Here is a 15,865-nt window from a genome sequence, read left to right on the forward strand (position 1 = left end):
AGTCTGGCATCGACAAAGTCCTGCAAACCTCACAAATCTGATAATTTACACTCAATCTGGTGAGAATCCTGGATTCTTAAAAACCTCTCAATGAGAAGAGTTTAGATATATATCTTGAGGAACCACAAATTCTGAGACAAGGAGAACTTTGTGATTTCTATCGATCTCTTTCCTGATATGAGATTACGACAACCTCAAATATCAATAAGAACAAGATCCGGATACAAGAACTATCAGATAAATGATAGTCTGACCGGGCTTCGCGAATCCTTAAGTGAAGTCTTCAAGTCGTAACCTAATATACGATTCACAAAGAACCTAGGTCATAAAGGACGTCTATAACTTAGCAACTAGGAAATAGAAGTGCCAGGGATTAAGAAATCATAAAAGAGTCTATCTGTTTGCAGATTTTCAAGGGTCTAGGTAACTTTGAATTCAAGTTAAGATAACTTGATATCTAAGCAAACACTTTCTCAGTTTAGATGAGATTATTATTAGGAGTTCATGTAAGCATGTGAGAAGTCCGTTTTGAAATCACATAGAAGAATATATACTATGATATCCAGGGTTATGAAACCGTGTATAATGATAGTTCGTATTTGCAAGTATGCATTTTAAACTTACAAGCATAAGTAGTGTTCATTAATACTCAAGACTGTTAGAGCTTGCTCGGTTGAACCCTCCAAGCATTGGTATTTCAAGGTTGGTTTCATATCTTAGTATCAAAACTCAAAGTTAGTTGTCATATTTTACAGAAGAATCCCTACTAGGGATCACTAGCATAACCGATCCCTACCTATTGGGGGTCTCTAGTAGAACCGATCTCCATGAACATTTGATTTCCGATCTCACTTGCACTTTAGGGTTTGTGTATTTTATAAGTTGAGTTTGCAAAATAGGAGTAATTTGGACATGTATACAAGTCTTATATTTTATTGTTCAAAGATATACTTTAATACTCAAGGTGAGGTCCCAAATCGAAATGATTGAGAATATTTTTGAATATATATGTTATGTTTTCCAGCAAGCAAAAACGTATCTCTGGAAGATATATTAGTTATGTATCATGTATGCTAGCTAACTAAGTCGTAATCCAAGAGGGATTTCGGTATTACAGTTGGATATTGGTTAGAGTTACACAAAACTTAAAATTGATGTTTATTGCATATCTTGAGAATAGTTTCGGGTATGGAAAATTCCTTGGTGTACAAATTACCTTGGTCTATATATAGTGAAGTTTGTTCTTCTTACAAAATTATCGTGAGGCAGGCTGACAACTTGATTTTATAATCACTTTGTAGCTCTAATAATATTACATATGTCCTCTAGTTTAAAGACTTTTGTGGGATAAAAAAGTGTCTAGATAGCACTGTTGGTGGGAAACTAGAATTTGCATTGTTATTTTTTTTTTAATTATTGATTTGATTGACTAACGGTTATTAAACCTTGATTGCACCTAGTTTGATTATTCTTGAGAGAATTCTCTTTTGGCATAAGGCCACTTAAACTAAATCAAGGGATTAACGGCAATTCAGATCTGTCTATAGATCTGACGGCGACTTATGATCATCCATTGTTAACAGACTCTGCTATGTGTGTGATCGATCATAAGTTGGAATCAACTTTGGTTGTACATGTACAGAAGAAGACAAAAATATTTATGATTGGTTTTGTATCTTTGTGATTTAACTTCGTGCACAAACTTGGTCGGCTGGGATCCGACTAGATCTTGTTTATCTTGATAGACAATTGGTTGACTAGTCTTAGTAGATCGGAAATCTATCATTTGGTGGTACTCTTCAATATCCGAATATGATAGTTTGTGTTAGAGCATTGCTCCGTTGAACCCACCAAGCGTTGGTATGTCAAGTTTGGTTGTCATATTTTAGTGAATCACAACTCATGTTAAGAGTCGCTTGATTATGTACTAGAGTCAACTTCGTATAGGTTAGCTTGAAAGTATTAAGATATGAGACATTAGAAGTATTGCGAAGACTTGAAGATGTGAAGAATCAAGGAGCTACAACGACAACAATCATCCTTCCACTTGAGGTTAGTGATATTTGACTTGAACTGTTTCATTCCCTAACGTATCTTTCAAGTCGTGCACATTGAAAACATAATTGCGAAGCATATTTGAACTCTAGATAGACATAGTATTAAGGAATAAAATACGAGGTTTATTGCTTAACCATTAAACTTTGTAGATAAGACATCGACATAATCATTTGAATGCTATTGTGATTATGTATGAGTATGAGGTGAGGATTTCATCCTAGGGAACAATGTTTTACATGTGTTCTAAGGAAGTGAGTTCATAAACTTGTTTGTGAACCAAAAAGGAAATTGCCAGGTGTTATTGGTTTTTTTTGTTCATTGCATATCTTATGAACAACCAATATGTGTGATTGAGTATAACTGCTCACAACTTGTTTGTGTTCTTGGTAGAACTATTCACAAAGGCCTGACTTATGTATTGATATGACTTTTATTAGTGAAATTGATCTCAAGTAATCACCTGAGATGGTATGATCGGGTTTGTGTTATGTCTGATCAAATTTGGGAAAGGGGAACCGATCCTAGTAAGAGGTGCAGTACATCACAAAGGGGACCGGTCCTTGTATGAGGTGCAACAAGGTTTATAGAAGAAAGGGGAACCGATCCTATGGACATGTGCAACACGTTTTTAGGGAAAGGGGAACTGATGCTATGGACATGTACAACACATATAAGTTAGATACCATATATATGTAGAGAACCGATACTAGTACCTAGTCAACCGAATTTTGAAAAGCTAATCTGACTATGCACAATACTCACTTGGAGGTAGAACTGAAACTTGTTTTGGTAGAACCGTTAAACCCATGATTGTGATTGAATGTTTGTTTGATCAATCACATATTTCTTGAAAGTCAGATGAACCAATTCTAAACTTGTTTGGAAGTGTGGCAAATCGGTTTCAAGGTTGTAAGTGTGAAAAAGAACTTACAAAGTAAGAATGTTGACATACTTTGAACACGTGCTGTGAATGTTTATTTCTTTAATTGTTCAAAGTTATTCCTTAATAGCTAAAGGAAGAAAATCTCAGTATCGAAACATAAGTAAGTTAAAAATCTTTTAATTAATGTTATTAATTTCATTTTGTGGGGAAATATAAGAATTAGTAACGTGCATTTACTAATTAGATTTTCCGAGAGATTTCGATCATTATTTTTGGATAGAGCATTTCCAGGAATTATGGAAGCCGAATTTATGCTTTAATGAATATCTTGAGAATATTTTCGGTTTTGGAAATTCCTTGGTGTACAAACTTCCTTGTCTATAAATACTTGAAGTTTGCCTTTCTAACAAACTAATCCTTCGTAACAACAGACTTCCTCTTTTGTTGTTGTTACTGGTGTAGCCGCCTATTCGGAGAGGAGAGTAACCTAATTAGGCGAAATCTCTTACGGCCGCTCAGTTTAAAGTCTTATTTGGGATTGAGAATCTCTAGCGTGTACCGTTGGTGGGAAACTAGATAATTGCGCTTTATCTTTTGTTTTAGATTGAATTGATTGACTAACGGTGGTTGAAATCTGAATGCACCTAGTTTGTTTATGCTTGAGGATCTTCTCTTCTGATATAATATTTACTCAAACTAGTTCAGAGTTTCGACAGGGATCTTTAGACTGTTTTTAGTTCTAAAGACGATCTTGTGATAATCCATTGTTAATAGACTCCGTTCTGTGCGTGATTGATCACAAGAGATTCAAGTGATTGTGTGCAGGTTTTTATTGAAGATTTAAGAAGATTTGAAGACAAAGAAGATATTGAAGATATGACTTGGGTTTATAATCTTTGGTGTGCACAATACTTGTTTTGGTAAAATAGGATCCAATTAATAATCGGTTTATCCTTGTGGTAGATTGGATTGATTAATTGAATAGATCGGCATCAACACAATTCTTTGGATTAAGAGTGTTGTTGGCTTAATCTTAAACGATTACTTCGGTAATTGAACATAAGATAGATCTAAGGACCTGACGAAGGAGTTTATGTTAAGATAAACGGAAGAGCCTTTGTCCGACTCATATCACTTGGTTGAGTAGAGTTGATACCAAACAGATTTGTTGTTCCTTTACTGTTTGGAATACGAACCAAAGGAGTTGTTCCAAGTACGTGACTTATTTATAAGTTGGAGGCGTGGGAATACAGACGAAACTAGGTGAACTATAGGTTTAGTTGCTTGGTCTTAACTATACGAATTTAGGTGTAATTTTGTGTAGTGGCTTAATCCTGAGAGTATTTAATTCTGGACAAGGTCCCGGGGTTTTTCTGCATTTGCGGTTTCCTCATTAACAAAATCTTGCTGTGTCATTTACTTTATATTTCCGCATTATAATTGTTTTATTATCATTAAAGTAAATTGCACAAACGTTAATTCTATTTACTTGATAAGCAATCCTATTGTGTTTGGGTAAGTCCGAACCTTTGTATCAAGTAAACATACTTCGTTGTTGCATTGTCTCGATCTCGTATCCATAGACGATCACACGAAGTGTGAACCGATTAGTTGTATTGTCTCGACTCAGTCCATAGACAATCACTTTCGGAGAAAGGACTTATAGGTAGGAAAAGTTTTAGCTTGTGGTATATTTGGGTACCCTCGCCTTTTCAGTTTGTATACTTAGATTTGGTTATCTTGATTATCTATATCTTGGTAGATCTTACCCAACAAAGGAGTTTATTTTAGATTAAATGGAAGAGTCTTTGTTGAATTCAACTATAATCTCTGATTTACTTCTTGAGATTGAAATAGTAGTTACCGAACATAGTAATCCTTTACTGTCTCAGAAGACGATCTAAAGGAGTTGAGTGCTTGAAGTCTTCATAGTGGATGAAGCGACTAAATTTAGTGGACTCCGTCTTAGGATTCACGTGTGTTGACCATATTGGTAGTAGTTATAGGGATACTAAAGGAACTAGGTAACTTGGAGTTAGTTTACTTGGTCTCAATTATACGAAGTTGATAGTACTCTTTGTATAACTGCTTATATCTGAGAGTATTCAAAAATGGACCAGGTCCCGGGGGTTGTCTTTATTTGCGGTTTCCTCGTTAACAAAATCTTGTTCTGTGATTTTAATTTACTTTTCGCATTATAATTAAATTTAGTTATAGTTAAAATAATTACACTTGTACGTTAATGAAAACACTTGGATTGGTCCCTATGGTTAGGTTCAGTTCTAGACTTTCTTATATACCAAGTGTACACCTTTTGATTGCTATAATATTGATAGTCTTTGTCTATATTAGATCACGTAAGGTTCTGTTATATAGGTTGATATCGAAAATATTATGGCGTACTTGGTGCCCTCGTCATTTCAAAGACTTAAACCATGATGCACAAACACATAGTGACTTGGTGACCAATAGTGTATGAGCATCGACTTAGTTTAGAACTGGATAAGTATGCGCAGGGGTACCATACCAATGGAGAAATCTGTGAACTCGGGCTCTTGGGTTACGCATACCAGGTATACACCCTAATCCATTCTCAAAACTCAGATCCCAAGGGTACGCGTACTGGGTATGCGTACCTCCCTCTCATTCACAAACTCAAAACCATGAGGTGCGTGTACGGGTATACGTACCTATTCCACTTTCAGAATTTATACCACTAGGTTACGCATACTAGGTATGCATACCTATCCTGTATCCAAAATAAAGTATGTTTCAGAAAATTCTTTACAACTAATTTGAAACATTCTCAATCGTCAAAGATAATAAATGTTATTACTTTGGAAATTTCCAAATGATCAACTTGAAACAAAAATATTTCATGCACAATAAATTGTTCTTAACCAAGATTGTTAAAGATATAAAAACATTCATTGCTTGAATCATATTTGGAGAGATTTATCAAGAAAAGTTTGACTTGAAATACCTTCTTTGTAATATTAAATCTACTAAAATCACACGAAATAGTCTTATAAGATTAAACAGTAATGCCATGAGCAAATAGGATGGTTTAGTCTTCACATACCTCTTTGTCGATGAAGTTCTTCAAATGTCTTAATTTTTGCTTCAGTTATTCAGTGATGTCTGGTACTCAACTACCATATTCTAACAATGGTCGGAGACTTGACTTTAGTGGACTAGAAATCAAGATATAGTTTTGTGCATCTAGCAAGCTTGAGATAGAAAAACTTGTGAATTCAACCGAGAAATCCTCTAACAAACTCGCTTTACAAGAAATCTGAAACCCCAGGTTTCCTTTCCTCCTATAAATACAAAAAAAAATTCAGATTTGAAACTCGCGTCCAGAAGTGGATACTATCTCGTCTTCTTTTCACATGCTTTGTTTTGCGTTTTGCTTGTTTACTTCCCTTCCAATCCTTGTTGGTAAGTTCAAAGAGTGGGTAGATGTTATTGTACTTATACAAGCTATATGGACTCATATTCATTGAAGGGGTTTAGATTTGCTCATTCTTGAGTATACTCAAGAACTAACGTGTTAAGAACAACTTGTTGAACGTGTGATCCTGCTCTCGTCAAGTTATTCGTGATAGAGTTATTTTTATTCAGTATTTCATTATTATTGTTTAATACATCTAACCTTGTTACTCATTGATGCAAGATTTCAATACTTGTGTATGATGGCATACATTACAATTTTAGAAGATATCTCAATGGATATTGACGAAAAACATAAAGTATTTGAAAAAGTATAAATAGCTTTTGATTGTTTTTAGTTTGTTTTTTTCCTTGGGGCATTAAGCAGTATGCTAAATTCATCTTTAAACATAAAAGCAAATATTATCTTTCTTTCATTTCCTCAAATGTAGGTTGGTGTCCATGGCCTGTAAAACTTGATTTTGCTTAATATGGCTCCTTATTTAAAAAAATAAATTCTATAACTTGAAGAGCAACTTCAATAATCATACCTCAACGTGGTGTTAGAAAACATGGTGTTAGAAAAGTCTTCGACTACAAGATTAAACAGTCAATAATCATTCCTCAACATCGTGTTAGAGAAGTGTTCGACTACAAGCTACAAGATAAAACAGAACATGCTATGTGCCGGTGGTTGTCCTCTAAGCAATTTATCCCGGAGAGTGAGGCGAGCACGATGCCTAGGCCTTCCGGTGCTGTTGGCATGTCTTACATCTTTCTACGTGCCCCTTGCATGCCAACAACGTAGTATCAAACAATGGAAAGAAACAAAGCCAAGAAATGTCCCCATATTGAAAAGGGTTGAGGATTTTGTTCCAATTTGAGATATATGCAACAAATAACGCTTTCCTTCGCCGAATGCCGTTAAGGTTTAGTTTCAATATTTTATTAAAAACTCGCAATCAACGTGTGAGAATGGACAAAATAATATGTACCAGCAGATAAAGAGGATTAATATTATAATCAAATTTACTTCTTAATCACGGCATGATATACATTCTTGGCATTACAAGGTAATCGCAGGAGCGCGACATGTAGCACTGGTTGGATTTGTGGGACCCGTATGACGCTTCATGAAATGCATACGAAGCGCGCTCAGCTTGCAAAATAAGCTACAATATGGGTAGATGGTTTTTGTTGCCTGCTATTTACAACGTTTAACAACGACCCTTATTTTTAGTTGTCAAAATCAAATTATGTATATTTGTCACGTTCAACAAGTGGGGTTAGCTTGGTTGTTAGTACTAACCACTAATAAGCCTGCTTCTAGAAAACCTGTAAAGTTTCAATTATTTTACTTTTTTTTTTTCTTTTTGTCGCGGGCCCCACTGCCCCATCCCTTAACCCCACTGCTGCTATTGCAGCTGCACATTATATGTGCTTAACGGGAATCGATCCCGGGTCCCTCCTATGGAGAGACGGATGAGAAGGGTTCTCAATTATTTTAGATTATGTAGGAGTGGATATTTGTGACTTTCATTCTTGACTGATGTTCTTATGGGGATAGATTTCGCAAGCAAGGGCACTCAATCCCGTGTTGGCGGACCAGCTTGTCCCCGATAATGAAAACGACTAGCCGACAACTGATGATGATCGGTCCCATCGAACAGCCGTCCGCTGGCCATGTCCGGGCCTGTTATTCCGGATTGGACATCATCGGTTAGACGGGATGTATTTGGTAGGGGCATCATCGGGGAAGTGGAATAGACCTAACAGTTGCAATCGGTCTTAAAAACGAGACGGATTATTGCTGATAATAGACGGACCTCATGATATGCGGAGTAACGAGACGGGAAAGCCGAACTAATCAATCGGCGTCGAGACAGGTTGAGCCGAAGAGTGTTCTCCTTGGCCCCACCAAGGACGCTGAGACGGTCAGGCCACGCCGGCAAGTTATGATGGCCGCAGCACTCACGGTCGTTCTAGGTGGCATGCTCACCACCAGGGCAGATTAAAACCCCGCCCGAACATACCTTAAACCCAATGGCAATACGGGATCAAAAAGGTTTCATTATTCTGATGTTCTTATTGTGTGGTAACTGGTGAGTGCGAATGCGAAATTTATTGGTAGAATTGTCAAAGGTAAAACGCCATATTTGCTTAAAGATCCCGTATCCACTTTCCTGAATTTTATCGGTCCCAGGTCTAATGGCATCTTTTCTCATGGGCCGCAAAAATAGAATCCTATTATTGGGCTTCGAAGTTTTTGGGTTGGAGGTTTTGTAGGATTCACATATCCAGAAGGATTTTTTGGGACCATCCTTTTTCTTGGGGACCATGGTTTTATTAGACCACCTACCCTACAATGTTAAGGGATATCCTAAAATCAGATGAGATTACTAATTTGGCCTTTACCCTAATTTAATAACTACCCCTAATCTAATAACTATCCCCGATTAAAATTAACCCTAACTTAATGTAAAACAAAAGTATCTAAACCTAGCCGCACAAAAAAAATCAGTTCTCCTCTACTTCTCTTCTTCCCCATTTCAACATCGTCTTCATCGATTAATCGTCGATTCATAAAATTTTCATCGTCGATTAATCAATCGACTATAAGAATGGTTCTTCGAAAGAAAACCAACAGACTCCCAGGGACAGGTCTCCCATTAGGGCATCTAGCAAATCAACCAAGTGATTTTATGATTCATAAAGAAGTGGAACAGCTAAGTGAATCCACAATCCAGTATAATAGACGCAGTAAGAAGCCTGATTCTGCCATGGGATCGATTCGAAGGTATTTTCCAACAAACTCATTACTTTTAATTTGATTTTGATTCGTTTCATTGAATATAAATCACCAAAATAGGGTTCAAATGGAAGTTACAGTGCACTGTTCGGTTAGGATGAATTTCTAAAGAACCCCAGTTTGTTAACCGAACTTCCTGAAAAGAAGAATACGAAGAACAGTTCGGTTCTATAGGATTCAAAATTAGGTCACCAAACTGCCAGTTCGGTTAGTTCGCAAAGAAGCCTAAAACTTTTTTCTCACCGAACTTAGCCAGTTTTACAACAAATTGTTTTTCCACATGTAACCGAATTGTCCAATTTTTCCCGCTATTTTGAGTTTTTGTGTAACCGAACTGAGTTATCTTGTTCGGTTGGTTCGCATAAAATTCTAAAACTATTCAGTTACTGAACTTTACAAAAAAATAAATAAAAAAATTCAATGTAACCGGATTACGCTATTTTTCCCAATATGTTGAGTTTCAATTTAACCGAACTTGTCCAACTATGTTGAGTTGCATACATGAGGAGTTCGGTTTATTTGAAAAAAAACTTGACAAACCGAACTCTTCATTAATAGTGACCAATGTTGAGTTCGGTTTGTTCGCAAAAAATCTTGACAAACCGAACTCTTCAGTAGTTGCATACATGTGGAGTTCGGTTTGTTCGCAAAAAAACTTGACAAACTGAACTCTTCACTAATAGTGACCAATGTTGAGTTCGGTTTGTTCGCAAAAAAACTTGAGAAACCGAACTCTTCGCTGAGTACCCTTATTTGCATCTGATTTAGTGAACCAATATCTTTTGTTTTCTTGATTTGTGGCAGAGGAAAAAAATCCAACCAACCTTCACTGGAAGATCTGAGAACTCCCACTCCTCGAGGCAAAGTACATTGTGATGCCGGTAAGCATGGAACCAAAAATGCTAAGTATGGAGGTGGGTCATTACCGGGTGTTGTCATCCAAGATGGTGTCAATAGAGATAATGTTGACAACATAATCCAACAAGTTAATGAAGAGATCGTGAAAGAGATGGGCAGTCAAGAACATAATCAAGGTGGAGAAGATGAACCAGCTCAAGGAGGAGGAAATGAGGGTGGCGATGATGAGGGTGAAAAATATGAGGAAGATGGAGACAAGGTTGGAGATAAGGATGATTATGAATTAGAGGAGGACTCGGATGAAGAGGAAGAAGAAGAGGAACAAGTAGAAATAGTGGTAAAGAAACCTAGAAAGACGCCTAAAAAGCCTTGTGCTAGATAGTCATACATTCCTGATGACAATTTATGTTTGCCGCCAAAGAATCCAACATATGGTACTCCAAAATATGGCGGGGAGGTATTTATGGGCTACAAAAACTCATGGGATGCCAAGATCTTTGCGACAAAGGTATGGTTCAATCTTAACCATCAAGATTTAGATTTCTCGGTCATTTTATTATATTTTGACATATATTGTTCTTTTCTATATATATTAGTATATAAGATATGATGTTGTTTTTGTAGGACCATAATAATGTTGTCCGTGTTTTAAAACGTCAAAAGAACAAGATATGGAATACAGAGAATGAGTGTGATGAGGTCCAGTTGGCGGTATATGATTGTGTACTTTGGAATGCGATACAACACGCGCACCAAAAATTTGATGCTGTCACTGTTACTGCATTTGCCGAGAGGGATTATCAAGAGACAGATACCTTTCATATATTGTTTGGCGATATGCATATTCTCTAACTTGTTTTTTTGTTTCTTTGGTTTTTGGCCTACCTTTTCCCTTGCCTTTATTCGGTTCTTGCACATTCTCCGAAGTGTGCAGATAAACGATTGGACACATGTCATCCCAAAAGATTTGTCTTTCGAGTTTGTTCTTGTTCCGGTACATCTCGATAACGATTCTACCTATTTCATTGTCACCAAACTCTTCTCCGACACCGCCCTTTGGAGGAGGGAAAAAACTTAATTGTTGTGAATGTGGATCTATATCGCTTAAAGGGATTATTCCATCTTTATACTTAGCTATCATGTGGCGACAAGGGAGTCCCATAGACTTCATCATGTTGCAAACACACACCTCGCCCGGCTTGGTTCCCCATATGTCGATCAAATTCACCTCAACCATTAAAAACTTAATGCAAGCATGTGAAACATTATAGTGTAGTCCCTTGAAAAACCTAAGGTCCTCCATTTTCTGATGTTACCATCTTTGTCTACAATCTTTTTGTACTTCATGATGCGGCTTTTTTGGAACTTCTCTTTAATTCTCTCAATATCGCGGTTGAAGTAACTCTCCATTGCGTTAAACACAACCACAAAATTATCGACACATCCAAAGAGATTTTTCTTCAACCGGTGGTGAGCCGATTCTACCAAACTTGTGGCTTGATTCCCAAAGTGTTTATGGTGGTTGGTAAAAGCATAAACGAAGCGCTCTCTGTGTGGTTCCAACCATTGCTCCACCTCATACGTTATTATATCCTCCGGATATTCGGGGTTAGACCAATGTTCTCTAAATTCGACAAGATTTAGATAATACTCTTCTTCGGTAAGAGACCAAGTCAATGCCTCCCATTCCACGGAGAAGGCAACTCATTTCGCATGATTTATGGTGTATTGTTTATCGAATTCTTCTTTTGCATCTGCTTGTTCATCTTCCAGTAGCTTACTAATCTCTTCCAATCCTATCCTCTTAGGTGGACAAAGTTGAGGCTTGAACCTATTCATCACATTGCACCATATATGAAATGTACAAAGCATATTATGTGCCAATGGGGAGACTTTATCTACTGCATTCATCAATGCTACCTCATTGTCGGTCACGATAACCCCGGGGATATCATCATCTCGGTAGATCGCCTTCACTTGTTGTAGCGCCCAAGTGTAACTTGGTTCTTGCTCGTCCTTTAGAAAACAAAGGCAACGGTAAACGGTGACTTCGTCGACGTACGACCAACAATGTTCAACAATGGCATCTCATATTTTTTTGTCTTGTAAGTGCAATCCATTATAAGAACTTCATGGAAGGATTGAGCCAATTGAACACTCTTCGGATGAGCAATGAAGAAATGAGTTATTTCTTCTCTCGGACCTAATTTATTTTGAACCGCGTAGCCTTTCTCTTGAGCCAAAAAAAAAAAATTTTGTTGCATTACTTGTCTATCCTTCTATTCATTCCTTTTAATTGTCTCAATTGCATTGTAAATGGTTTGCCAACTTGATACATTATCTGGGTTACCTTCCTTTAATAAGCGAAGCATAATGGAAGGTGGGATACTCATTTTCCTATACTTAGCAATTTTTTCCATTTCTTGAGGAATGAGCCTTGCGTCCATTGCATGTCTTTCAAGATCTTCCGGATGAGGGTGTTTATGACGACCTACCACCTTATCCATAGCTAGAAACCATTTCTTCGTTAATTTGCTCTTGCTAAATACTAGCTTGAACGGGCATTTAATTTTCTTTGAGCATGTTGTGTTCTTCCCCTTCGTCTTTCCTTTATACTCATAACCCTTCCTCTTGTGACTAATATCGGGATCTCCACTTCTCTCACAAACCATTTCAAAATGAGTTTGGCTTTCTTTTCCATTCAAAACTAGGACGCAATTGACTCTCTTAGCATGTTCTCTAGCCCAATTTTTCGCATCAATAGGTAAGTCAAATACCAACTCATTAGCATAGTGATGATATGTATCTTCGAACAACATATTAACCGGAGAAGGTTGATCATCCATTGGTATAGGTTGGCTTTCCATCTACAAGAAATGTAAAAACATCAATTGGAATTACATTAGAGTTCGGTTAATTGTAAATTTTATTGCAATAACCGAACTCAAGGTTCGGTCTATATAGCAAAGTTGACATATAACCGAACAAGTAACAAATAAAACGTTCGGTTACTTTTTATTTTATCTAGATAACCGAACATTACACTGGAACTTCAGATTTTTTTTCTCCCTAAGTTCGGTTATTTACGCTGTTATTTCGAGTTTGCGAAACAACTGAACTTAATACACTAAGTAAACTCTAATATTACGTAGATTTCGATTATCTAGTTCGTAAACATGCAGTTTGCGAAACAACCGAACTTTGTACACTAAGTTAATTCTTATTTTTACCTAAGTTTGGTTAGTTATTTGTTGCGTACCAACCGAACTTTGTACACTAAGTTAGATCTAATTTTTACGTAAAGTTCGGTTTGTTAATTTGTTACGAACCAACCGAACATATACTGAAATCTGAGAAACCTTCATTAATGGAGAGTTCGGTAACCTGCGTGTTTGAAGAAAGTAACCAAACAACACTTTCAGGTGAGTTCGATTACTTCCGTGTATAGCTAAAGCAACCAAACTGCAATTCTAGATGATTTCGGTTAGCTGTTCTTGACATAGTGTAACCGAACTAGCCCAAATCCACTTGAAAAATTTACATTTTTAGGAAAGTTTTGACCAATTCAACATAAATTATCTAAGTTTGGAGCATACCTGGATGATAGACACATTTTTGTGTCTAATTTGTCCTCAATGTATATATTGTTGTCTCTCGATTTTGTACTAATTTTTGTGTTTTATGTATTTGTAGGCATTTTTGGGAATAAAACATTTTTGGAAAAATCAGCTCGAAAAGTTGCCCGAGGCAACCTTGAAGGACAATTGTTATTCGGACTCTCACTATTGGTTAAGGGGCACCTCAGTTGGACACCTGTTATTCGCATCCCAGTTCAGGATAGGGGGACACCCTTCCTTCTTCTCAAATTCAAATAAACTTTTTGGCGGGAAAATATTTTTACTCTCTGGCAGATTTTCAATCAACAAAATGAAGGTGTTATAGGGAGATTAAATCGCTGAAAATTTGTGGTATTGTTCCTGGGACATTTAGAAATCTATTGCGAGTGTTGTGGTCGATTAAATTTGGCTAGAATTGGCTAGGGAAGACACGAACTGGAAACAGGGGAGAACGTGCAGAGAAGAATTATTCACGGGATTTCTTGTGTTTGCGTATGGCTGAGATGATCTTGGAGAGTTATAACTATTGTTTGATGCGTATAAAGTCTAAACAAGGGAAGAATCAGAGCTGGAAACGCGTGGAGAAAGAAAATATCTCAAAATATTCTCTCTTCACTGCCCGAGTAAAGAAGAATTATTTGGATTTGTTGTGAGGGATTTCAGCGTGCATGTCAGTATATAAAGGCTCCTTGGGTCGACTACCAGGGGTGTCGAGAGTTTGGGGAAGCTTTGGAGGCTACAGAGTGAAGAAAAATCGAGTTGCAGAGCCACCATTTCTGCTGCTGCAACTCAAGAACACGAAGAACAGTGGACAACCAGAGACAGTCGTTCATACTACAGCAACAACGACTGTCAGTTGTGGGTCGTAGTATTCTATATACTACAACACTTTTCATTTATCGTTCTTTGTAACGGTGTTTTCAACAATTATAAACGTTGCAAACACCCGATTTTCATTATTATCTCCATTTCATCATTTGTACACCTCTTTTGAGCAATGAAAAATTCCTTTGAGTGTGTTTCCAATATGCGGAGTTAGAACCCATCACTGGGATGACGGAGGAGGCCGAGCTTCATACATGGGTAATTTTGTTAATTCTTTTTAAGACTTTTACATTAAAAATTAATTGAAATATGATTTAATTAAATTGATTGTTATTTGATTAGATGGGTCATGCTTAGCTTAGGTGATTTGATGTTCCATGCTTAACATTTACAATCAATGTTTTGAGAATCTACTTTGGCAAAATAAGAGTCCATATAATTTATGTTTTGAGCGATTATTGTTGAGAATAAATCATTGATCCCTATGTTATGAAAATTGGCCGAATCATTAGTCCCAGTACCTCTCTACCAATTTGTCAATATTTTTGTATATATATTTTTAAATCTAAAAATCCATTACCTTCACAAGTCCGAGAGTTTGAACCTCATTACTACAACCACGGAAAATCATTAATCACTGGACACCCAAATACTCTTCCTCCGGTTGTGGTTGATAAAATCCATCATATTCATCTTGAGATTGAGTTTTGAGAAGAATAGAATCACCATCTAAGAAATAACTCATATCCGGATCATTGTGAAGATTAACAAATACTCTAGGAGAGGATGGAGATGAAGAATCAGATGAGTTTTTATCACTTGAATACCCAAACTTAGTGAATTGGAATTTTTTTTTTTATTTTCCATGTTTTTTTCTTTCATCTTCTCTAACTTTACTCTCTCTAAAATTCTACTCATCTAATAATCATACCATCTTTTAATATAATCTCACTAATTATTATTAACTAAATCATTTAACTAATCATAACCTAAAATTAATTATTAGGGTAGTTTAGGTATTAATATAAATATCAGATATGGGGTGACCTAGATTTAATTCTAATGTCTTTACCCAAAATAAAACAATGGTCCCCCCCCAAAAAAAAGGATGGTCCCCAAAAAGTCGTTCTATCCTAAAGTGGATAGGAATATGCATAGGGGAAAATTAGGCTAAGGCCCAACCCATGGATAACCCATAATATAAGGCCCTTAATTAAAAGCAGTTTAAATCTAGGCCCCGAGTTATAAAAGATATTCATGCCCTTTTATATATTGTGAAACCCCAAATTAAATAAAATTTAAATTTAGGCGCAAAATTATTAAAATATTATGTGATGATGTTCCCACCACCTTCGACCACCACAACCACCGCCAACCACCTTC

The sequence above is a fragment of the Papaver somniferum genome, chromosome 5 (genome assembly GCF_003573695.1).
Source record: "Papaver somniferum cultivar HN1 chromosome 5, ASM357369v1, whole genome shotgun sequence".
NCBI classification, from domain to species: Eukaryota; Viridiplantae; Streptophyta; class Magnoliopsida; order Ranunculales; family Papaveraceae; genus Papaver; species Papaver somniferum.